The sequence below is a fragment of the Cryptomeria japonica genome, chromosome 1 (assembly GCF_030272615.1).
Source record: "Cryptomeria japonica chromosome 1, Sugi_1.0, whole genome shotgun sequence".
NCBI lineage: Eukaryota > Viridiplantae > Streptophyta > Pinopsida > Cupressales > Cupressaceae > Cryptomeria > Cryptomeria japonica.
This window is the reverse complement of record NC_081405.1, coordinates 138,792,914-138,819,079: the sequence shown is the minus strand read 5'-3', so window position 1 is coordinate 138,819,079 and position 26,166 is coordinate 138,792,914. Positions and strand designations below refer to the sequence as shown.

Sequence of the window (26,166 nt, the reverse complement as noted above, 5' to 3'; positions counted from 1 at the left end):
TGAACTTTTTCCTCTCTATTGAAACTTAGATACAAATACCCTCTATATATATATATATATATATACCTGTATATCCTTATTTATATATATGGAATATAAAAGGTTGATAGTATAAACATTGGATAAAATCAATGAATTGATTAATGTATTTCCCCCACCTCTAGTTTATATAGAGTCTCTTCCTTATTCTTAGCTATAGTAGTAGTTGCATCTTACTGGTAAATGGGTTATTCTTGAATCTATGCAATTGATAGTTGAAGGTGGGGCATTAAATGGAACTGCCTCTCATTTAGGTCAACTTTCTCTTTGATAATTCCTATCCATCTCTAGAACTTATCCTAGGAAAAGGAATGTCTTCATGAACACACAAACCTTGGTTGTCAAGTTTTTCTCTATCATCTGATGTCCATAACCGTAAATCTTAAATTTGGTGACTAGGACCTAGCCCAATCCATCTCTCTCCCACTTTGATTGAGTAATCTAGCATATGTAATATAGATGGACTTCCTTGCTAGTCTCTGGTTGTTAATAAGTTCCTGATGGCAATCTTGAATTCTTGCTCTCCATCTCAATATCTGAGAGGATTTATCTATATGTGTATGTGTTTATGTGTATAGATATGTATTTTTACATTAATCTTATATGTTTTTTTTTTATCAATTTATTAATCATTTTAATGTGTATGTGTGTGTATTTTTATCAAAAAAATTTAAGGTTGTGTCAAAAGTTTAGTCTATCGTCCAAGGGGTTGAGCTTAACTGGTTAAAACACTGGATACTCATGGTGGAGACCCAAGTTCAACTCCCAATAGGGACATCTAAAGAGGAATTCTAAGCTGTGACTCTTGGCCTTCCATAAGATGGGAAAGGTCTTGGGGTCAATCTAATCAAAGACAATAAAAATAATAATAATAATTCAAAGATATGTAATGGGGATGGGGCCCCCTACTGTGGCCCCACTGGTTCATAGCTCCAGTCAAAAGCTATTCAGGCTTCGGCCGATTACCTATCAATTTAGATTTTTATTCCATTTACAAAACTTTTAGTAAGGGTTGTGCCTTACAAACAATGAATTAGGGAGCTTCCTAATTCTTTTTATTTTTTCATCCAATTGATGTTTTTATCATATATAATAATCTAGTAAGTTGTTTTGAGATATTTCTGTTTTGATTTTTAGATATAATTAATGTTTTATATTATATAACAATCTAATAAGTTTTTTGAGATTGGGCTGTATTGTTTTGAGTCCATTCCAATGAGCTCAAACTTAAAGAACAAGGTTCCTAAAAACTCATCTTGAACGATTCATTTAATACTCATTAACATGATGAATGCACATGATTTACTATTGTCGTAAATTAATAATATAATAATAAAAAAAAATAACTTTCTATTTTATGATTTAATATTAATGATAGAGGTCTCTTCAATAGTCAACCCCATTTTTAATTCATGGGTAACAGTCAATTCTCAACCATACTCAACACCTCCCAATTGATAAAAATATAATTTGATTAAAATACATAAATAAAAGCTTTAACTTAATCATTCTTATAAGTTTATACTGTTTCCTCCACCGGGCATATCCGTTAGCCTATTACTCAAAATCTAGTGATTTATTATCCATGAGACAACAGAGAGAATGAAATTAGGGAATGGGGCAGGCCAGTCTGATGCCATGCAAGTATGAAACATTCAATTATTTAACACACACAGAAACATGCCGTAATATATAAAATTAATAAATGTAGATATTAAAACAGACTTTCAAAAACTGAATAAGAACTATGTTTGAATGACAATTATAACTAAGCGAAACAAAGAAAAAATGTTTATAAGACTTCATCGGCGGGCTCTAAGTAGCATTCTGATTACGTATGCCTAAGGCATAGGACGACATTGCTGCTTGTCTTCAATATAGAGCACCAGAGCATAAATTTGTTTTATGTAGAAACTGAAATGCTGAAAGATCCTAGCGGAGGTAGCACCGGAGGTGGGGAAACTGGAGGTGGGGGCACTGCGATCTCAGCCTTTCCTTCCATCATCTGAACAACGTTGTTGATAGATTGCCTTAAATGTGGGTGTTCCTGAATGCACCACAGACCAACCAACACCATTCTCTCCAATTGCCTTAAATCAATTGTGACACCTTCATCTTGCTGCTGCTCGACCAACTCCACAAGACTGCCGTGTTCCAAGCACTGGTAGATCCAGCCAACGAGAAGGATTTGATTTTCTGGGGCATCTATCTTCATGTTTTTCCTCCAACAAATGATTTCCAGTAGCATCATACCAAAGCTATAAACATCTACTTTTACAGTAACGGGCACATTATCAATCCACTGGGCGCTATGTAACCTCTAGTGCCCCGAGCTGCAGTGAATGTTCGAGTCTGTTCTACCCTCAACAATTTGGCTAATCCAAAGTCGGAAATTTTAGGATTATAGTTCTGATCCAGCAGAATGTTTGGAGGTTTTATATCACAATGCAGGATTTGAGTCCTGCACTCTTCATGCAAATAGCGGATGCCTCTTGTTATGCCCATTGCAATCTGAACACGGAAGCTCCAATCAAGAAAGCCGCTATCTACGAACAGAGCTGTATCCAAAGATCCATTGCTCATATACTCGTAAACTAGAATCCGGTGAGATCCCTCGTCACAGAAACCATACAATTGAACCAGATTTCTATGGTGACTTGTACCAATCACGTTCATCTCCATTCTGAACTCTCGCTCCCCATGTTCTTCTTGCTCTACTCTATCCACTAGAGTTTTCACAGCAATTTCTCTGCCATCCAGTAAGGCGCCCTTATAAACTTTACCGAAGGAGCCTCTTCCTAACTCTTCTCTGAAACCTACTGTAGCAGCTTCTAGCTCTCTATAGGAAAACGCTTCCAACCGTTCCACAAGGTTATTCCGCTGAATATATTTACTGGTCTTCTGGAGTTTCTTGTGACACAACCATATGAGTAACAAGGCCGCTGCCAGAAGAGGGACACTTATGCCAATCGCAATAATCATCTTTGTCTCCCTTTTCTTCCTCGGCTTTGAAAAAGAATGGAAGGGAGATTTTGCAGATAAATCCTCATATACTTTAACAAATGCTTTCTTAGCAATATCAGCACCTTGACGGCCGCTCATTAGAGGAATCTGTTGCTTCAAGCAAGCTGTATTCTCATATGTGACGACGACACAAATGCAATCATCCCTACAGGCCTCCTGGCATTCACTTTCACTAACATTGGGTAACACTGCATAAGCACCATCCAACCATTCTATGTTCTCGAGGGGGGACATGGTGCTGTTTGCTATGCTGCAGGTCTGACCTTGTGATGTGCTTTCCATGCATCCCTTAAAGTGGTCATTTTTGTCCATAAAAGTAAATTGAGGAGGACAAATGCAGTCTGGCCTACTCTGGGAGTTGAGCTGGCATATGCCATTAGGTCCACACTGATCAGTTACTTTACATGCATTATCAACAGGCTGCCACACAGTTAACCATGAACCACTGCTAATGTTCCACACATACTGTGCAAGGATCCCGTTGCTCTCGAGCGTCACTCGAAATCTTCCATTTCCGGCCTTTCTCTCTGTGAGAGTGGAAACCGTCATATTGGTGTTATTTACCAAATACAGTAGCCCACTCGCATCAAAATTCAAGCTTACCTCGAAAGAGAGAGGTCCCGTAGACCAGTATGCGTCATCGGGCCTGTTCCTTCGGCTCCCCTCCATAGGATAAAGGACCAAATTTCCATCCATTTGCATAAATAGCTGAAATCGGCCTGTAGAGTAGTTCGTGGTCGAAGCCTTGGAAAACAGGTAAGACTGGACATGTAGAGTCTGACCGGGCAAGAGGGTATCAGTAGGATTGTCAAAAGTCTGCCACATGGGTTCAGGTGACGCGCTTGACAGCACGAAGTTACCGCTATCCAGCATTGCAGCAACTTTGTATGACTACGCTGTTAGTCTGACCAGACGACCATTTCGTATTATTCTGATCATCATACAGGATCAAGCCGCTGTTCGTGAGCTGCAGAGTAAACATTTTTTCTACTGGAATATCCCTCCGATCCTTCATAGCCGTACAGGCAAGAGATTTTGTAGGTATATCATCAAACCAAACGCCTACCACATATAGAGTTAGGGTTATTGCGTAGAATCCAAAGGCAAACTGTCCATTTGGTGAAACCCATTTGGAATTTTCAGAAGAAATGAGAGTGGATCCAAGACTGATATTCTTCTTCCGAGCCAAGACGTAGATGAGCATCAGATAGAGAATAATAAGAGAGGGTATTGTGGGAGCAGCCATTGAAGGGGCAAGGAGGAAGAAGAAAGCAAACTAATTTGATTAAAAGCTGTTTAAAGACTATTTTGTTTAAATATTATTTACTTCAACCATCAAAAAGTCAATAATGATTTTATATTTCATTTATATTAAATATTATAAATTTTTTTTTTTTCAATCAATAAATAACAGTTCAAGAAAACGTTTCTTCTCACAGCAATCTAGGGCAGGCAGGTGGGGATGGGGTCATGCGGGACCATGAAGTAAAGATGATTTTTTCTTATGCCATCAACCTCAAGGAGCAGACGTCACATTTTGTTGAGGTGGTAGCAGCATTCCACAACATCCTTATTGCCAAAAATAAAGGGCTTAAAATCATTGTCATCGAAGGTGATTCCTTGAACGTGATCCACTTCCTGAATAAAAGGGCAAAGTCCAATTGGCAGAGTCGCTACTTAATCTCTAGTGATGTCCTTAACCACATGATTTCCTTTCAAAATCACATAGTTACACACATGTTCAGGGAAAGAAATTGGCTAGCGGACCTTCCGGCTAACCTAGCAACTCAGTCAAGTGATTCTGCCATATGGGAAGAAATGTCTTCTCTGCCGACTTACATCGCCCAGAGATTACGGTTGGTTATTGATGGTTTTACAAATAAATTCTCCATCTTTCAGGAGGCCTACCCGTACAGATTTTTTTAAATTTCTTAGGTTTATTAATACATCCTTCAGGATCACAAGAAACTACAGCTATCATCTTCTTCCTTCGGCTCTGCTTTTCATCATTTTATTCTGTGCTTTCCTAGGGTTATGGGTGGGGATTTGATTCAAATTGAACCTAAAGAACATGAAAATGTTAAGAGTGACAGTGAGCTCGGGGATATTTTGGTGGAGGGCAATCTGGCCCCATACATAGAATCAATTTAGGGATTTGATCAATCCCTCTCTATAAAGTTGAAAAAGTCCTAGACAAATGTTTTTGTTATTGTTAGAGGCATCTCCTTCCATGTCTCGGCGGAGACTATAGCAATTTCTACGGGTATCCCCAATGATGGAGTGCAATTGGTGAAAAAGACACATGGGGACCTACAAGGAAGCTATGAGGACATTTTTGAAAGTAGGGAGAAAGTTAATAGGCTCCGAAATGGCTTTAATCATGAACATATAGGCTTGAGTGGATGAAGTCCTCATGAGGCATGTTTTAGCAGAGAGGAAATTAAAATAGAGAACTAATGTCTGAATGCTACAACATCTTTTACTTTGAGAAGATCTGTCTCCTACACTCGAAATCCTCTAATGCTGGCTCTCATACCAATTGAGGGAGTTAGGCCCAGGATTATGAGAGTGACAAAGAGTTGAATTTGTTAACTACTGTAGCAGTCAGCAGGAGCCCACCATCTGAAAAAATCAAAGATGATTGTGGAGAAATGCAGTTGGTATAATTGTAGCTGTCAAAAAAGAGAAAGCATATTGTAGAGATTGTTTATTGCTGTGGAATTATTTTAAAATAAAAGATTAATAGTAACTGAAGCATTGAAATGATTCATTTATGTTATTTGGATTAAATATTTGAAGTCATAATTTGTAATTCATTCAACTATTCCTAAAAATGTGAAGCCATTTATGCATATTTAATTCTTATATTTTAAATATTATTCTAATAAAACTATAAGACATAAAAGACAAAACTAAAGGATAATCTAATTAAAAAAAACAAATTAATTTAAATTTTAATCTTTCTTTTAATTTTAAAATAAAAGATTAATTGTAACTGAAGCATTAAAATGATTCATTTATGTTATTTGGATTAAATATTTGAAGTCATAATTTGTAATTCATTCAACTATTCCTAAAAATGTGAAACCATTTATGCATATTTAATTCTTATAATTTTTAATTTTAATTTTTTAAAATATTATCAAAAAAAAAATCATAATAAAGAGTTATTGAAAGCTAATTGTAATAGTACTAGACTAACTACAAGTACTAAGAACCTAGAATTTAATAATGAAAAGATATTTAAAGAGTTTTATGTTTAAATATTACTTAGTTTAATAATAAAAAGTCAACATTTATATTAAATATAGTAAATATAGTTTTTTAACCATTATTGACTTTTACTTTCTGAATAGAATTATGATTAAAAATAATAACTCAAGAAAATATATATTACATACATAAAAATAAAAATTATCAATAAAATGTATGATTTATAATATAATTACTTGTGACCTACATAGAATATATGGACAACTCAACTAACTGTATACTACCTATAATAAATATGAATACCATCAGAGAAATTTTACATTACAACGAGTCAATACTAAACCTATTTAGCATTCTGTTCACTGAATGCAGTTAATCATTGATGAAGTTGTTCATCTAAATTATGTTACAATTAAAACGAAGCAATTTACTTTTGAAAATAATAATTTAAAATATAAAATACGGATACCATCAAAGAAGTTGGACAGTCCATTTCATGTGTTAAATATACTCATTCAATTATAGAATTGTCGAGCTGAATTAGATTTAAAAGTCATAGTCAAAGAGAATGTATATTAACCACATTAAATATTAAGTCAATGCTGGACTTGTTTACAATTCCACGTGCTACGGGCAGTCAAGTCAAGGATGAAGTTGTGAATTACCTTAACTAAGTTTATAACTGATTTGATTCTCATGAAGGTTTTTCATATTATAAAAATAAAATAAAATTTAATTTCTGAAATAAATATAATTCAGAATTTAAATCATTTTAAATTTAATCAATAAAAATTGTCTTGATATTCAATTTATTATATTTTAATTTTTGAAATTGTTAAGAATCTTTAATACATATGCCTTGTGAAAGGATTATAACAATCAAATTTAGTTCTATTTTTTTTTTAAACGTATTATGAGATGTAAAAATGTGATTAAAATATAATAAATTTATATCATCATAAACATATTGATTTTAATTAAGGTGAGTAGGGGAAGGGTCCCAACCATACATCCAAGTTTCTATATTAACATATAGACTCATATTTACATCTCTTAATGAACATTCAATTAAAATATAGAAATAAAAACGAAAATTAATAATATTCTTAGATTAGAGGACCTACCCCAACCTAATGATCTCTATAGTATCCACTCTAGAAATGGAGCACACAAGGCTCATTAAACTACTAGAGAAGAGAAGAGCTACTAAAGTTTTGCTACCATTGTAGACACCTAAAGTGGCTTATATCCAAATACACTTCATCTTACCTTATTTCCATCCATTAATAAAATAGATATTTACTATATAATTAATTAATTTCTTCTTCATGTTTATTCTATCTTATTTTAGCCATCAATTATATAAATAGTCACTATTTATTTAATTAAGTTACTCTTCACCATTACCCCTACCTTAACTAAATATATTTATATTTATTTAGTTAAGTCAAGCTTATGCCCAAAACCCTTCAATTAATCAATTAATTGATCTAAGGTAATCGATCCCTAATCTTGTCCACATGTGACAAGATTCTCTTTTCAAATAAAAATTAATTTTAAAAATTATATTAATTTAATAAATCTATATTTATTTAATTAAGTGAACCTTATCCCCAAAATCATCCATCTATATATTAATTTTAAATTCATCCACCCCCATGAAAATGTACAACAAGATTGAATGTACATTTAGGTTGTAATTTAATTGTCCTTTTTAATTAATCTCACCAAATCATATCTATCCACCTTATCCCTAGTCTATAATGTAAATGTGGGTATATATTTTTAAACTAATCTCACCAAATCTAATCTAATTATTGATTTTTGTGACTGAATCTTACCTCCCAATATATAGTTTTTAACTAATCTCATCAAATCTTATATATCCACCTTGTCTTCTATCCAATCTTGTCATTGGTCCTCTTAGACACCATTCCCAATTAATATCATATTGAGACTTACCTTATCCCCCTTGCATGAGAGATATTATCAATTATGAGCCCTAAATTCCACCACCTAGCTCTTATGTCTCATGGGACACTTGTCACATGAATACAACTTTAATTCAAACACTAATAATCAATTAATAATAGTCATCCTTTAACTAATGAATCTTGGTCCTTGATGTATCTCTTGGAAATTCTATAAATTATAGGCGTCTCAACCCATTTATGTATTTTTCTCATCATATTGTTATATTTTATTTTTTATGCTATTGATTCAATTTCTAATTGTCTAATTCTTACTATCGTGCTATTGGTTTTATAACCAACTAGATTTCATATACCAAAAGAGAAAACCAGGAAAGTATTGAGGGTTAGTGTACTTCAACTCTATCTAAGGAGAAATGAGTGAAAAATATTGAATGTTTATATTGATTCAAATCTCTATGTTATCATTATTTATTTATCATGTATTTATTTTGGCATACCTAGTTGGACACTCATCCTTGTTTAATCCTTATTTTTGAATATTTTGATAACCCAATATTGTACTTTTTAAAAAAAATTAATGCCAAAAATATTGAGGCTATCCTTTTGAGTGAGTCTTGACTTAACTGAAAATGAAGACAAGGCTCTAGTTTTTAAATTGCTGTCCTCTATATACTCATTTTTTAAACACTTGGACATTTTTTATATAATTTTTTTAAATGCATATTTTGGATCATCTAAAAAGAGATATAATATAAAAAATTATGTTTATGTTATTAATATTTGATGAGTTATAAAGCTTTTATGCTTTTTTTCTATAAATCTACATTTGAGGTTGTAATTTAATGAATTTTTTGGATAATTTAATATTTTTAAAAAAGTCTCAAATAATTGACAAGGGTCTATTATTTTTTATTTTAACCTCTAATTTCAAAAAGTTATGAAAAGATTGAAAAGAAACTTACAGCCATGTAATGACAATTCTCACATAACCCAAAAAATAAATCTAGCTAAATAAGTATTTAGAGTTCATATGCAGAAGAATAGACAACATACCATCAAATATGGTTTAGTGCAAGAAGCTGAGTCCACTTTTTGGCCAAAAAGTGGAAGTGTTTTCCCTGATTTTGAGATTTTGTCATATTTGAGCTGAAAATTTGAAGCACTTAGAGATTGAATCTTGAAAAAAGACTCTATTACAAAATATAGCCCTTGGAGCCTACTTTCCAAATATGTAATTTATTTTAATACCTATATAATAGAAATTGACTTCAAAACAGATTTCTAAAGACCACTTTTTTAAAAAGACTTGTTTCAGGACCATACCATACACGTGTACGACTCACACTTTTTGACACAAATAATTTTTTATTTTTCAAACCATCTTGGAAAATGATTTGTAACACACTCAGGATTGACAATCATATTTTTTTTAATTTTTTTTTAATTTTTTAATTTTTTATTGTCCTTAATTATCATTTTAAAAACTCGTCGTGTACAGCCCACATAATTTGACCTAAACTTATCATTTTTTTATTTTTCTTTTTTTAAATTTAAATAATTTTGTGTAGATTGATGACATAATTTTTTTTCAAAAACCATTAAAACAAAAAAGTTATTAAATAAACAAAATCAATTAATATTTCAAGTTTATGGACTAGTTTCGGTATAAATTAATTGTAAAATAGAGAAAATAATTTAAAAAAATTAAAAATTCTATATTCAGAATCTACACAATATAATTTGAAATGGGTTTTAATTTCGTGAAAAAATTCTCTGATAATAGGCATGAAAAATATTGTAGAAGTTTGTATTTGAGCATGTCATTGATACAAGTTTGAATTTGTAGGTCCAAGTCTACGGTCTTGGCATTCCATGCCTATCCCAGACCTAAACCCAAGGCACAAGGTGGGTTGCGGGGTCAAAATTTTAAAAACAGGGCCTTGTTTTCAAAATGGGAACTCACTTTAAAAATGGGCCATTGTTATCTTTTTGTAATGTTAATTTACATAACAGGGAGCCATTATATGAATAATGGGTTCCCATTTTGAAAACAGAGCCCCATTATAAAAATAGTTGTTACTGTCAGAAAAAAGGACAAAATGTAATAATTATAGGCCTTGTCATTGGGGTCCATACTGACACATAAAAATTACACAATTTGGCTCACTCTTTTACTATCGTTTACTCAGAATTCACAAGAAGTCAACAATTTTCAGCTTTTATTGGAAAGGAATCAATTTTTTATTCAAGAGGACTTTGTAGAGATGGGTTCAAAGAAATGTCAGAATAAACAAAGGAAGAAATCCAAGCATAAAGAGAGAAGGAGGCAAAATGCCAAAGAGATGGAAGATCACAACTATGGCAATTGAAGAACACTGAAGCATTGAGTTCAATGCCTATTGTAGATGAAACCATTGAAGAGACCATGATGGATGCAAGCAATGTAGAACAAAATATGGGTGCATCTTTAGATGAAATTTTGACTCATGATGAAAATGTTCACGTGGATGTGAATCCTGGTATGTTTTTAAATCCCCAAGAGTATGAGGCAAATCAAATTGAAGATTTAAAGGAAGTTGGATATGAATTAAATACACCTAAACAAAAAGAAATAAAAATTGAAAATAATACACCACCCTCTTTGAATCAAAATCAATGTAATTTGTTTAATATTGATAGCAATGTGTTAGATAATCTTAATGGGTTAGTTTCTTGGAGACAAATTAGAACACATGCTAATAGATTATATAAACAATTTTTCTATAATAAAGTGCTAGGATTTCAATGTCAACTAATGCTACAATTAATAAAAATGTTAAAAATATGTAAATTCATGAAAAAATTAGGAATTTATACAAAACCGAAAAAGGAAAGATGAATCATATAAGCAATTTGTATCTGATGTTGCCAATGCCATTGATTATATTGGAAAAACAAGTCGATCTAAAGATAAGAATGTGGCACGATGAGTTATAACAACTGCTATAGTTAACAAAACAGCTACCAATAAAAGAATGTTAAGTGATATAAGTGGCTATTTAAATATACATCTTAGAACCTTGTCAAGAGTGGCCAAAAGAAGAGACACAATTGTTGGAGTTTTAGCGGTAGACTTTGAAGGTTGGACATGAAATTAGATGACGAAACTAAATCTATTAATTCTTTTTTGCATGATAATACAAGAGTTTCATCTAATGTTAGAGATATTTTGAAGTTAAGGGTGGGATAAAAAATTTGTGATCCTCATCCAAAACATCTTCTAGACAAGACTCAAACTAAATTTTAAAAAAATAAACAGATGAAACTGTATTAATGAATTTACGTATTAGTCAAAGATCATTTGAAAAATGCAAACCCTCGTATGTTAAAATCAATAAACAAAGAATCTCTTTTTGTTGTAAAACTCATGTTCAATTTCATTATTATTATGATGTTTTTTGATATATACATTGTATATTGCATGCTAATGATCTTGTGTAGGATTGTGGTGTTTACATGCCACCTGAAACTATCAAAGATTTTATTGAAAGTTTATTTTGTAAACCACGCAATGAGCAATTATTTCTTTCAAGTGCTTGCATTTCTGGTCTTTGCAATGTTTGTGGGAACTATTCATTAATAGGTGAATGTTTGCATAAACATTTTTCAAATGAGTTTGGACAAAAAATGGTTGATGTTAGAAGATTTAAAAATATAGAATATACTTTTTGAAGGATGAAAAGGTTGGGAAACATTTAGATATGATTATAGAACAAAATAGTGTGAATGCATTTATCAATGAGTTTAAGAGTCGTATTTTTTTCAAAATATGTGAAACACTCCCAACATACCCGATGGGTTGATGGACAGTTTCACATATGCAAGAACACATTTCCAGTTGGAACAATAGTATCAATTGTGGATTTTGTAGAAAATTACACTCTAAAACCACAAGAGGAAACTCAATCACAGTATTATAATTCAATGCAAGTAGCAATTTTTGTACATATTATTTATAGACATGCACATGATAGTACAAAAGATAACATAAATTTTTTGAGGGTGTATCATTTCTATGTTAGTGATAATCGATTAAACTCGTCAAAGTTTGTTCAGTATTGCTTCAAGGTCTTTTATGACAATCTTATGGAAAGATAAATTCATATGACACAACATATGATATGGTCAGATAACTGCACAGGACAATTAAAAAATGCAAGAATATTTTATTGGGTAAGCAGAGATCACAAGGAAACCAATGTCCAACCTATATGGAATTTTTAAAGCATGACATGGTAAAGGAGAACACGATGGAGCTTGCGCCTATGTAATAATAGCTCTTTCTAGAGAACAACTAAAATTCGAGGATGCAGTGAAATTTAGAGATGCTTGTGCAGTTGTGGATTGGTGCAATTCAAAGTTGTCTACATGATCAACTGAGAACTCTGCAATTCAATGTTTCTTATGGTTAGTTGAGGAAGATAGTATTCCTATTCGACATGATTGTGATACCATTAGTGAATCAGCTAAATGGCATTTATTTAAGAGTTCTAATTCAAACACATAAACTATATTCATAAGGGAGCTTGCTTGTTTTTGTCAGTTTTGTGTTTTTGGGGATTGGGAATTTTGTGAGAATATAGAATGGGTCGAAGAATGGCAACAAAGATCGTTGACACCCATAGAAACAAATGACCCACATGAAAGAACAAATGAATACATGGATCATATGTTTGCATCAGATGACTATGATCACATTTCAGATCTTATACAAGAAGGTAAAATTTAATTTGAAATTTGTTTTGGTTTATTAAATAGTATATATATGAAATCTTACAATGTATATATTTTTGTTTTTTATATCTCAGTAAATATTAAAATGAAATTGGTTTGCAAGACATTTATATGTTGTTGTTGTACCAAAGGACAATGAAGAGGGGATAGATTATTGGTTGGCTTGATGTGTAGAGCTAAAACATAACTTAACTACTCCTCGAGTAGATGATGATGGTTATGACTATCCAATAGGATTTGTGGTTGTTTTTGGCACCTAGCTACACAAATATCAAACAAGAAAGAATGAATTGCGTGCGTTTGAAGACTATGAATCAGAGAAGAAGATTATACAGTACTCACTTTTGGTAGTGGCAACTAATATAAAATTGGATAGATATCGTGGCAGGTCTGCTAATAAACAATTATGGACACTCTCTATGGAAGAACACGAGACAATTATAAATGCATTGTAAAAGAGAGAGGATGAAGATGATATATTAGAATGAATAAATACAAGTAAGATATAATTTTGTACCCTTAAGCCACATCCCTTTTAAAAGTTGTTATGTATACTTTATGTTACATTTTAAATCATCCATCTTAATTATAAAAGCTAATCAAATAAATTTTTTCAGGTCGCCCACAAGTAGAAGGTATTAGTGACTACCACTATTTGTGCATACTTTATTTTGCATTTTGAATAATTACAAGTAAGTTATAGTTTTGTACCCTTAAGACATCTATCTTTTAAAAGTCCTAATGTATACTTTATGTTGAAAATTTTAAATAATGCATCCTAATTATAAAAGATAATCATATAATTTTATTTCAGGTCTCCAACAAGTCGAAGGCATCAAGGACTACCACTATTTGTGCATACTTTATGTTGGCTTTTGAATAATTACAAGTTATAGTTTTGTACCCTTAAGCCATCTCCCTTTTAAAATTCCTGATGTATACTTTATGTTGCAAATTTTAAATCATACATCCTAATTATAAAAGTTAATCATATACAAAATTTTCAAGTCTCCCACAAGTAGAAGGCATCAGTGACTACTATTGTTTGTGCATACTTTATGTTGCATTTTGAGAGATATATCCTAATTATTATAATTTAAGCTAAGAATTTTTTATTTTATTTTAGGTCTTCCACATGTAGATGGCATCAATGAATACTACTATTTGCACATTTAAGGATATACAATAAATAATTATCTTTGTAAGATGTAAAGTTCAATTGTCTAACTTTACTTGAATAAATGTAATTTTCTTGCACAAATATAGAATTATGATAATGTATTTTTTTTACAGGTCTCTTAGGAGATGAACTCAAATATTTTAGATAGGCTTGATACACTTTATGTAATATGTAATTGATATATTTTTGGTCAATTTTATGTACGAGTTGATAGACTTTCGATCGTAAGGACCACTATATCTATCATTTTTTGTTCATTATGTTCTAGAATAAGGTCAATTAAGTTAACTATGTTCATTATGATTCAATTAAGTTCAATTCAGTATATTGTGTTTGAATTAAGTTCCATTAAGTTCAACTAGTTCAATTATTTTGGTTTTTTCTAATCAAGTTCAATTTAGTATATTATATGTTTTATAAAATGTAATTGATAGACTTTTGGTCAATTTAATGTATTAGTTGATAGAGTTTCGGTCATGAGGACCACTATATCTCTCATTTTTTGTTCATTTTGTTCTAGAATAAGTTCAATTAAGTTAACTATATTCATTATCATTCAATTAAGTTCAATCAAGTTCAATTCAGTATACTGTGTTTGAATTAAGTTCAATTAAGTTCAACTAGTTCAATTAAGTTTATTATGTTTTATAAAATGGATCAATCAATTTCTTAGATCAAAAGTTATGACATCCTATATGATAATAGTAAGAACATCTCACTTGACAAAATAAAACTTTGGTAAAATACATAAGTATGACATAATGATATTAGTTCTTGAAACATGCTACAATTGACATGCCAAAGTTTCACAAGAAGACTTGTAATCAAGAATCAAAACAAATATATTATCATCCAAACAAGGGCACATTAATATATTAATAAACATAAATGTCATTAATTTTAAATTACAAGTAGCCCAATTCAAATAGCATAGTTTCAATGTTAAAAGTTAAAAGTTGTTACACTTTATACATGGTAGATAGTTAGATCTATTTAAGGTAAAATAGATGGTAACATGATCAACTCCACATAATATCTAATCCATATATATATATGTAGTCCAAAAAAAACAAATGATCTACTCCCCAAAATGTAATTGTACATATATATAATGTACGTGTCCATATATATAATGTTCTAACACATGTATACAGCCCATAAATAAGTACAAAGAATAGTTCAGTACATATAAAATTAGAGCTACATCACCAGTAAAATCTAAGTCCTATCATTAATAAGATCTTGTGTTCTCTTCACTCCACGTGGACTAGATTGACCTATCTCATGTTGTACAAGAAAAAACTTTATATTCAAGTCAGATTAACTATTAAAAGATAATTACTTGTCAAATAAAGTTGTAATGCATAACTTAAGTAAACTTACTGTATGCAAGTGCTCATCACCTCCAACAACTTGTTGTGCATGTACTATCTGCTCAGGAGTTGTGTCATCCTGTATAAGATAAGAAACATGAGCACACACACATGTTTAGTTGTTTATTAGAATCAAAATTCATTTATAATTTGATTAAAAAAAATAACATTTAAAATATCGTACATGAGGCTTCTCATCTCTTCTACCAATATCTTCTGCACCTTGAGCTCTAGGCACATCGAAATCAATGCCAAAAGTTGTAGTATTGTGAAGCCTAAGATTAAAATACCCCAAAAGGATCCATGTTCAATGTTTTATTCATCAATAAACATTACACTATATCTTGAGATCCTTCATGTACACCTTTGAAACACCAACCCTTTGTAATGCATCCTCTATGTGTCCAAGCATAAATCCACATCCCATGCTATTCTTCACATAGGAACTCTTCAAAAGAAGGCTCAATACCCCAACTATCCAACCTTAAACAATCACCCTTGTGTTTTATTTTATAGAAAGAAGCACACACAAAAAACACCAAGGGGTATTGCATAAAGCCATGTGACTAAAACCATGAGATTTCAAAGTCATTGAACAACTATTATATAGTGGCTACTAAGTTTTCAATTTATTAACATTTCTTCAATAATACATTAAATATCTTTCTCAATGTGAAAGCTGTTTGATTGCTTAGATTGTTGAAAGCTGGTTGTGGCAAAGAAGAATGTGTCATGTTAATTTTGATTACATGGAAAAGATAAGTTCTACTCAAGTTGTTACATATATGCCTAAGATTGTGAAGCCTACTAGTCTGGCATGTAAGGGATGTCAGATGGGAAAGCAAACAAAAAATTCATTTAAGAGTAAGTTATATTCATCTAATAGATTGATAGATCTGGTTCATACTGACTTATGTGGTCCTACTAGAGTGAGAATCATGCAGGGAGAGCGATATTTCATGTTGTTGATTGATGATTACTCAAGGATGATGTGGATTACTTTCTTAAGAGAGAAATCAGAAGCGTTGGAGAAATTCAAGATATTCAAAGCTCGAGTGGAGACTGAAACAAGATTGAAGCTTAAATGCCTAAGATTTGAGAAGGGAGAATTTACATCTAGAGAGTTTGATAGATTCTGTGAGAGGAATGGAATTAGAAGACAATTATTATCTCCTAGAACCCCTCAATAGAATGGAGTTGTTGAAAGGAAGAACAAAACTATCTTAGATTCTATAAGGACTATGTTAATTGAAAGAAATGTTGCACAGACCTTTTGGAGAGAATCTGTTAGCATTGTTGTTTACACATTAAATTGGGTGCATATTAAAGGTGATTCTGGTAAGACTCCTTATGAGATATGGTTTGGTCAAGTTCCTATAGTTTGATATTTCAGAATTTTTAGAAGTAAATATTATATCAAGAGAGATGAGGATAATGCAAGATGTGATGATGGAATCTTCTTGGGATATTCTACCAAGAGAAAATCCTACTAGTGCTAGAATAAGGGACTAAATAAGATAGTTGAGAGTACAAATGTAAAGGTGGATGAGTGTCTTGGAAAGTAGATCAGACCATGTCGTTATGACCTTGATGATGCAAATGTTTTTCATAAGCCTATTGAGACTGAGATGTTGAAGCAAATTGATCTAGTGGAGATAGTTAATCCAAATATTGCTACTACTAGTGAAGAAGTGAAAGAGCTTGAAAATCATAACAATCAGAAGACTCCAAGGTATGTAAGATTGAATCATTCACAAAACCAAATTATTGGTGATAAAAATAAAGGTGTAATGACTAGAAGAAGGATTATTGCTGAAGAGATATGTTTGATTTCAAATATTGAGCCTAAGGATGTTGCAGAAGCACGTAAGGATGAAAATTGGATAAGAGGAATGGAAGAAGAGCTGAATTAGATTGAAAAGAACAACACTTGGGAGCTTGTTCCAAGACCTAAAGACAAGAATGTAATAGGTACTAAATGGGTGTTCTAGAATAAATTGAATGAAGTCGGTGAAGTTGACAGAAACAAAGAAAGATTGGTATGTAAAGGGTGTTCTCAGATGGAAGATATTGACTATGAGGAGACTTTTTCCTTGGTAGCTATAATTGAAGCTATTAAATTGTGGCTTGCATATTGTACTTATATTAAATTTAAGGTATATTAGATGGATGTCAGGTCAGCCTTTTTGAATGGTGATTTGGAAGAGGAAGTTTACATTGAGCAACCAGATCGATTTTCTCTATTTGATGAAGGAGATATGGTATGCAAATTGAAGACAACTCTATATGGACTGAAGCAAGCCCTTAGAACCTGGTATGCAAGATTGGATAAGTATTTGGTAAATTTGGGATTCTATAAAGGTACTGGTAACAGTAATTTATATTTCAAAGTTGAAAAAGATAACATTTTGATTGTTGAAGTCTTTGTTGATGATATCATTTTTGGTGGTGATGATGAATTAAGTATGAAGTTTGCTGATGATATGCAAAAGGAATTTGAGATGTCTATGATAGGTGAGATTAAATTCCTTTTAGGACTGCATATTACTTAGACTAGTAGAGGTGTTTTCATTTCTCAATCTAAGTATGTAAAATAATTGTTGAAAAAGTTTGGAATAGCTAATTCTAAGCCTGTTGGAACTCCTATGGTGTCTAGATGCAAGTTGCCTAAAAATGATGAATCTCAAAAAGTTAATCAGATTTTGTATAGATCTATGGTTGGTGGATTGTTGTACTTAACTTAGAGTAGACTAGATATTATGCATGTTGTTTGTCTTTGTGCTAGATTTCAATCAGGTCCTAAAGAGACTCATGTTACTGTTGTGAAGAGGATTTTCAGATACTTGAAGGGGATTGTTGACTATGGTTTGTGGTATCTAAAGAATGATGATTTCCTGCTATGTGCCTATACTGATGCTAATTGGGCTGGTGATTTTGATGCCCAGAAGAGCACTACTAATGGAGAACTCTTTTTGTGGAAGAAGTTAATTTCATGGTCCAGTAAGACACAAGATGTTGTATATATATCTATTGTTGAAGTTGAATACATTGTTGTTGCTAGTAACTATACTTAGGTAGTTTGGATGAAGAAGATGTTGAAGGATATTAGAGTGATTTATGATGAGCCTACTGTTATATATTGTGACAATTCAAGTGTTATCAATATTTCAAATAATCCAGTGTTGCATTCTAAAACAAACCATATTTCCATAAAGTATCATTACTTGATGGAGAAAGTTAGTGATGAGGAAGTTTGATTGGAATATGTACCTATAAAGGATTAGATTGCGCATATTTTCACTAAGACTTTTCCTACAAATACACTTTCTTATTTGAGAGACAAGTTAGGGGTCTTTGCCCATCCTGTTGAGAACTAGATGCATGGAGTTGTATCAATCTAGTGGATGTCAGAGCATTATCTTTTTATCCGGGTTAATGAGTTGGTGCTGCTACTAGGCAGTGTTCCTGAATGCATGTGCATTCCCCATTGTAATATTTTCACATACTATTGTAGATTATCATTTTATCATGGGTAGGTTCCCACCATAGTTTTTCCCTTAAGTGGGTTTTCCATGTCAAAACCTTGTGTTATGTGTTGTGGTTTCATTGTTCTTATCTTCATTCCTGTTGGTGTTGCTTGGATCTGAGATTGGGCTTTAATTGTTCTAATCTATTGAAAACTAATTCAACCCCCCCCCTTGCTCTCAGTTTTACTTCTTGGTTGTTGCTAACAAGGTTGTGGGCTAAAATAGACTTATTTGCTGATGGATAAGATAGGTTGAATGAGCATCGATCTAATAAGGCTATGATGATAGGACTTTTAAACCACATTTATGATTTTGACAACAAGGGCCTCAATAGATGGGATATGACATCTGATGATTGACATTTGCATATTCAGGTGATTAAAGATGATAGCAAAAGATGTTTTTATTTTTTTAAATTAGAGATCATTAATGGCTCATCAAGGTTGTTATGTCCTTCGAAAAAAAGGGTGGAAATAGATTATAATTAGAATCAAGTGAAATAAATATTATTGGGTTGATCATCATCAATTCAATCTATAGAAGTGAAATAACTAATTGAAAATTAGATGGTGGATAGGTTGGTAAATAGAGCTACAATTGTGGTGGGTTAGGGATGATGCATAGGTGGAGATTTGGGCTGAGGTGATGCCCCTAGACAACTCAATAGAGGGGAGTAGATCTAAAAGACATATTTGATAGATAAATAATGAAACGATATTGATATTGATTCCATTGATTTTCTATAAGATTTGAAAGAAAGGATTGGACAGTCGTAGGACAAACATTTAATTAAAGGTGACATGAAGGGGTGATGAGAAAGGAAATGATTCTTATAGATATAAAAAACATTTATGAAATATCACTCACAATACCTCAAAGGAAAGTGGACTTCAAATTGTTCAAATGACATTAAGGGACTTGAGCTGGTATTCAAAATCCAAATTCTAATTCAAAAAATCTCGATCTTTTTGGAATTAAGCTGAGTAAATTAGGATAGTGAAGAGAATTTTTTAATAAAGCATTGTAGAGTAGAGAAATGAAGACCCTTATCAGATTGACTTTAACCAAACATATGGGTTTTTTATGCGAGGTTGGCTATAAATGGTTGAAAGCCATCATGCAACATGATCACCTGTTAGTTATTCATGCAGTGAGGGCCATTTTGGGAGATGAGTTTCTTTCTATAGATAATAAATATCCAATGAATATAGATATCTCTTCTTTGTTTCTAGCAATTTATCTAGACTTAGCTTTTAGCAAAGAATAGGCAAGATTATTATGTGAGAGGGTCTTTAAACGTTAGGTTCTAGAGGGCATTGATGATGTGTTGATGAATATAGAGTCCCAAAATTGCATTCCAATTCCAAAATACTTCTATAAAATACATCTCAACATCACCAAATTCCCCTTAGTCTTATTTGGAGATGAGGAGGAGTATCAAGACAATTAGCATGTGGTGAGCAGAAGAGTCAAGTTTTTGTTGAACTAGATACAGATTGAGACAAATGATTATCCTAAGTGGGTGAAATCACATGTCCGACTAGAGGGGCTTGAATGAGAAATGCAAGTGGATGATATTCTTCCAAACAATGTGGCTAAGGTGGGAAGTGGAAGATTTCAAGTTTTTGTCAAAACTCAGATAATATATATTATAGGTTTGGTTTATGTTTAAGGTATAATGGTTTTCATCTGTGAATGTCTAGTCAAGGTTAGGGCAATAATAGACCTAATTTTATATTGTTGGGAAATATTTTGGGTTTTGCAAGACTTATGCTATATGGATTCTATAAACCTTTTTAGATTTAAAATAATGGGAGCTAGCCCATCCGACAATTTATCTACCAAGAAAAAAGAATTTGATGATGAGATATCAAATGAATATAATAAGAATATGATGAATATTGAATAGATAAAAAGTGTAATGACATAATAATGAAATGTAAGAAGATGTTTAAATGGGGGGAGTCCTTTAACTTATATAATTTCTAAGAGATAAATAAAGGGAAAAGATGCATTATTTAATGGATGGTTAGAATTAAAGTAGTAATCATGTGACAAGTGTTCTATAAGGTATAAGAGCTAGGTGGTTGAATTAGGATCTCATGATCGATGATAACTTTAACATAAGGTAGATTAGACAAGTGTCAAAGGAGGAGATTAATTGGGAATGGTGCCTAAGAGGACCAATAATATGGATTTGATATAGGAAAATTAGATAGCTACTAGGTGAGATTAGTTGAAAAATATATCTATTGGGATGCAATATCTGATCTCAAAAGTCAAGATTTTATTTCTAGAAAAGGTGAGATTTATCGTGTTGCACATTCTCAATGCAGTGGAGGAAATTAAAATTAAGATTTATTTAAAGAGGGAATATTGTCAGACGTGGACAAGATTAGAGATTAATTAGGCAAAACCAATTAATTTACTATGTATTGGTTAATTGATTTAGTTGGATGATTTTGGGATAGGTTTGGCTTAATTAAATAAAATATGAGTTTATTTTTAATTATGGTGGAAGAATTTTAAATTAGGATTTATTTGAAAAGAGAATCTTGTCATATGTGGACAAGATTAGGGATCAATTAGCTTAAATCAATTAATTATTAGTTGAAGGGTTTTGGGGATAAGGTTGACTTAATTAAATAAATATAAATTTATTTATTTATGGTGGGGCCCAAAGGTGAAGGGTTACTTAATTAAATAAATAATGACTATTTATTTAGTTGATGGCTAAAAATATTAGGATAAACAAGGAGATAAAATTAATTAATTAAATAATAGATATTCATTAAATTAATGACTAGGAATAAGATAAAATGAAGTCTATTTGGATGTAAGCTAATTTAGGTGTCTATAGTGGTAGCTGAAATTTGGTTGCTCTCCCTTTTTGTAGTAGCTTCATGAACCTTGTGTGCTCCTTTCCCCTTGCATTGGTGAGTGGACACTTCACAAATCATTAGGTATATTAGGTGGGTCCTCAAATCTAAGGATGTCACCGAATTTGTTTTTCACATCTCTATTTTCATTGATTGTACAACGAGAATTGCAAAAATAAGTCTTCATCTTATATAGAAATTTTAAATAAAATAATATCATATTTTATGATGATACAAATTTATCTAATTTATTAATTTTTACTTCCCATAATATATTTTAAACAAACAAAATAAATAATATATTTTAAATTGCAATATCATATCAAAATATATGTATAGAAAAATAAAATCGTTAATATGAACTGAAAAATAACTTAAAAATAAAAATTATATATTCATACATTTAAAATTCATGTTTCACTTTGCAAGAAATGACTTGTTCACAGGTATCGGCAAAACTGCTAGTAATGTGTTCTTAACATCATACCTGTCACGACGTGCTAATGTAATTCAATGTGCAGGACTCGTTCCTTGACTTGACCGTCCTTAGCACGTGGAATGATAATTCAATTTAACAATTAAAAGTCAATTTTGATTGGAATAATCTGATTTATCAAATTTAGTATAAATGAAAAATATAAAATTATTATCAACTTATAGATGAATAAATTAAGTAATATTTAAACAAATTACTGATCTTCAAATTAGTTAGCTTTCTTCTTCCTCCTTGCTCCTTCAATGGCTGCTCCTACAATACTCTTTCTTATTATTCTCAATCTGATGCTCATATGTGTCTCCTCTCAGAAGCAGAATACGAGTCTTGGATCCACTCTCATTTCCTCTGAAAATTCCAAATGGGTTTCACCAAATGGACAGTTTGCCTTTGGATTCCACGCAATAACCCCAACTCAATACGTGGTAGGCGTTTGGTTTGACGATATACCTCCTAAAACTCTGGTATGGACGGCTACGAAGGATTGGAGGGACATTCCTGTAGAAAAAATGTCTACTCTGCGGCTCACTAACAGCGGCCTAATGCTCTATGATGGTCAAAATAATACAAAATAGTCATCTGGTCGGACTAACAATGTAATCATACAAGCTGGTGCAATGCTCAATAGTGGCAACTTTGTGCTGCTAAGCGCCTCGTCTGAACCCATCTGGCAGAGCTTCGACAATCCTACGGATACCCTCTTGCCGGGCCAGACTCTAAAGGTCCAGTCTTACTTGTTTTCTAAGCCTTCGACCACGAACTACTTTACAGGCCAATTTCAGCTATTTATGCAAATGGATGGAAATTTGGTCCTTTATCCTATGGAGGGGAGCCGAAGGAACAGGCCCGATGACGCATACTGGTCTACTGGGCCTCTCTCTTTCCAGGTAAGTTTGAAATTTGATGCGAATGGGCTACTGTATTTAGTAAATAATACCAATATGACTATTTCTAGTCTCACAGAGAGAAAGGCAGGAAATGGGAGATTTCGAGTGACGCTCGAGAGCGACGGGATCCTTGCACAGTATGTGTGGAACATTAGCAGTGGTTCATGGTTAACTGTGTGGCAGCCTGTTGATAATACATGTAAAGTGACTGGTCAGTGTGGAACTAATGGCATATGCCAGCTCGATAGCCAGAATAAGCCAGACTGTATTTGTCCTCCTCAATTTACTTTTATCGACATAGAAGACCACTTTAAGGGATGCATGAGAAGCACATCACAAGGGAAGACCTGCAGCATAGCAAACAGCATCATGTACCCCCTCGAGAACATAAAATGGTTGGATGGTGCTTATGCAGTGTTACCCAATGTTAGTGAGAGTGAATGCCAGGAGGCCTGTAGGGAAGATTGCTTCTGTGTGGTCGTCACATATGAGAATACAGCTTGTTCGAAGCAACAGATGCCTCTAATGAGCGGCCGTCAAGGTGTTGATATTACTAATAAAGCTTTTGTTAAAGTATATGAGGGTTTCACTGCACAATATCCCTCTCCTTCTCTTTCAAAGCAGAGGAAGAAAAGGGAGACAAAGATGGTTATAGCGATTAGCATAAGTGTCCCTCTTCTGGTAGCGTGCTTCTTATTGATATGGTTGTGTTACAAGAAACTCCAGAAGACCAGAAAATTTATACAGCGGAATAACCATGTGGAACTGTTGGAGGCTTTTTCTTATAGAGAGAAGAAGCTGCTACAGAAGGTTTCAGAGAAGAGTTAGGAAGAGGCTCCTTTGGTAAAGTTTATAAGGGCGCCTTACCAGATGGAAGAGCAATTGCTATGAAAACTCTAGTGGATAGAGTAGAGCAAGAAGAACATGGGGAGCGAGAGTTCAGAATGGAGATGAAAGTGATTGGTACAAGTCATCATAGAAATCTGGTTCAATTGTATGGTTTCTGTGTTGAGGGATCTCACCGGATTCTGGTCTACGAATATATGAGCAATGGATCTTTGGATACAGCTCTGTTTGTAGATAGCGGCTTTCTTGATTGGAGTGTACGTGTTCAGATTGCAATGGGCATAGCAAGAGGGATCCGTTATTTGCACAAGGAGTGCAGGACACAGATCCTGCATTGTGACATAAAACCTCCAAACATTTTGCTAGATCAGAATTACAATCCTAAAATTTCTGACTTCGGCTTAGCAAAATTGTTGAGGGTAGAACAAACCCGAACATTTACTGCAGCAGCTCGGGGCACTCCTGGTTACATAGCGCCTGAGTGGTGGATTAATAGTCTGCCCATTACTGTAAAAGTAGATGTTTATAGCTTTGGTACGATGCTACTAGAGATCATTTGTTGCAGGAAATCTTTGAAGTTAGATGTCCCGGAAAATCAAATCCTTCTGGACAGCTGGATCTACGAGTGCTTGGAACATGGTAATCTTTCTCAACTAGTGGAGCAGCAGCAAGATGAAGGTGTCACGATTGATTTAAGGCAATTGGAGAGAATGGTGTTGGTGGGTCTATGGTGCATTCAACAACGCCCACATCTAAGGCCATCTATCAACAACGTTGTTCAGATGATCGAAGGAAAGGTTGAGATCGCAGTACCCCCAACTCCAGTTCCCCCACCGCCAGTGCTACCTCCGCTAGGATCATTGAGCACTTCAACTTCTACATAAAGCAAATTTATGGCTCTGGTTCTCTATATTGAAGACAGGTACCGATATCATGCTATGCAATAGGCATAAATAATCATCTTAAATTCAATCAGAATGCCACTTAGAGCCTGCTGATAAAAAGTGTTATAAACGGTTTCTTTTAAGGGGGGAGGGACGGTGGGGGTTAAATATAGTTGTTATTCAAGCACAGTTCTTATTTAGTGTTTGAAGGTCTATTTAAACATTCACATTTATAAGGCTTATACAATGATTTGTATGTTGCACGAAATGAATGTTCAATAATGATTTGTGACCTATAGAATAGCTTATATGGATGATAAATCACAAAATTATTTTGATCACTAGGTATACTCCTTTGGGAGTTCTTGAGTATGGTTGAGAATTGATGGCTACAAATGAATAATAAATGGGTTTGAGTATTAAAGAGATTTTCAAGTAGACATTGGTTTTGTATTAATATTAAATTATGATAATAAAAAGTTTTCAATCATTCAAGGTTCCTTCTTTTATGGGTTCATTGGAATGACTCCAAACAATATAGCTAAATATTTTTTTTTTCAAATATTAGTTCATTATATAGTAATATAAAAATCAAAAGAATTAGAGAGCTCCATAATCATTGATTGTAAGACACAATTTTTACTACAGATTTTGTAAATGAGATAAAAATCTAAATAAACAAAAAAAAATTAGTGAACCTGAATTATATATATAAAAACATACATACACAGAAAAATCCCTTCAAATCCCTCAAACACGATTATTCTGCCATTACTCGCTCTTCGAAATTTCAAGTGCTTTCTCGAAAATTGAGTCATTCATTGAAAAAAAATGTGATATCCTTCGACACGCACCTTGACCTATCTAGCATTCCATGAGGGTTGAGCAATTCACTATTGCTAGGTCCCAATCGTCAAAAAAGAGATTTATTAGTTCCTACCTGGAACTAGGTATATCGCCCAACCTTAAACAGTGAGAAGACTAAATGATCTGTATATTCTCCCTTACCCAGAACGTTGGGTTAAGGTGATTTAAATAATGACTGTTAGGATAATTACAAAGAGTGGAAACAACAACAGTGGAAACAACGCAACCTACAGAAAATAGAAATAGC

At 32.8% G+C, this 26,166-nt stretch overlaps 2 pseudogenes; one reads left to right on the top strand and one right to left on the bottom strand.

The window, feature by feature from the left end:
- Nucleotides 1–1,942: 1,942 nt before the first annotated feature.
- On the bottom strand, nucleotides 1,943–3,888 carry LOC131033539 (G-type lectin S-receptor-like serine/threonine-protein kinase LECRK3; annotated as a pseudogene).
- On the top strand, nucleotides 3,887–25,052 carry LOC131033538 (G-type lectin S-receptor-like serine/threonine-protein kinase LECRK3; annotated as a pseudogene).
- The last annotated feature ends 1,114 nt before the right edge of the window (nucleotides 25,053–26,166 follow it).